The sequence below is a fragment of the Belonocnema kinseyi genome, chromosome 8 (genome assembly GCF_010883055.1).
Source record: "Belonocnema kinseyi isolate 2016_QV_RU_SX_M_011 chromosome 8, B_treatae_v1, whole genome shotgun sequence".
Taxonomy (NCBI): domain Eukaryota; kingdom Metazoa; phylum Arthropoda; class Insecta; order Hymenoptera; family Cynipidae; genus Belonocnema; species Belonocnema kinseyi.
Genome location: NC_046664.1, coordinates 126,213,921 through 126,215,210, shown reverse-complemented (window position 1 = coordinate 126,215,210; position 1,290 = coordinate 126,213,921).

Genomic DNA, 1,290 nt, shown 5'->3' with positions numbered 1-1,290 from the left:
TAGTTTAATTTTTTAATCAAGGAGTTCAATTTTCAATCTAAGCAGATTAATTTTCAATAAAAAATGTAACAGTTGATATTTCAGCAAACGATTTTAAATTAAATTTTTTCTATAATATTATATAATATTTATTATAGTATAATTATATTATAATACAATATATAATATATTTTATAATTATATAATCCTTTTTTTTAAATTTTAACTAAAAAATAATAGAATTTAACAAAAGAAAGACAGATTTTTAGCAAAATGATTAATTCCTCAACCAAAACAAAGAAATTGTCAACCAAAAAGGAGCATTTATACACGAAAAATTGATTATTAACGATACCAATTGTATCCCATGTTAAACAGTGGAATTTATCGCCTCATTCTATTCAATTTGAAACTAATTTTTAAATTATTGGGGAGCCAGAATTATTGGGGAGCTAGAAAGCAAATTCGAAATTTATATACTAAGCCATAGACTCTTGACCCACCATTTCGCACAAGAACATAAAGTCAAATTGAGCTGGGTACTGGATAGTAAATCCAAAATCGCGCAGGTACGAGATAATAGATTTAAGTGCGTTTGTCCGACCTCTACTCTGAGGAATGGACAATACTGACCCAAGGAGGCGTAGGCGTAGGCGTACTATCAGGGGTCGAATCAGTGACTCCTATTACCCACCTCGCATTAAGTAATAAATCCATCGGCTTTTAGCAAATGCAAAGCCTGTCCCCTCATAGGCGATCTGGAGCTAATGCTGTCCAGCTTCTTATACCTTTACATTTTATCTTGCATTACCTGGCAAACCTCTGGAAATTCCTTCTTGCTCTTGAGTCACTTGTCAGTATCCTCTTGGAATCGAAGTACGAAGGATCGCTTTTCGTGTATTGTATAAATTCTTGATAAGAGACTTCAATTCGAAAACCGCTGTGTTATTTTGATTTTGATGTTTCCAATCCGGTAACGTGAAATGTCTGGCGAAGGGCAAAAGAGAAGTGTTGTGTGGCGTTTATTTCGCGAGTGCAATGACGATGCTACCAGGGATTTATGCAGTTTGTGTGGTGTTAAAGTGTCTCGTGGAGGTTCAGGGCATAAAGCTTCGACGACTCCGTTGTTTGAGCATTTGATTGCGCACCATTCCAAATACGACGAGTTTATCGATTCTGATAATATTAAGTCACCTGATTGTCATAGAGAGTGGCATAAAAAAGTGGGCTGAGGAAGACAACACACAATACATGTTGTCAACTCTGCAGTGGGAGCTCATAGGAGATGTGGTAGGATTAACGGATGCATTT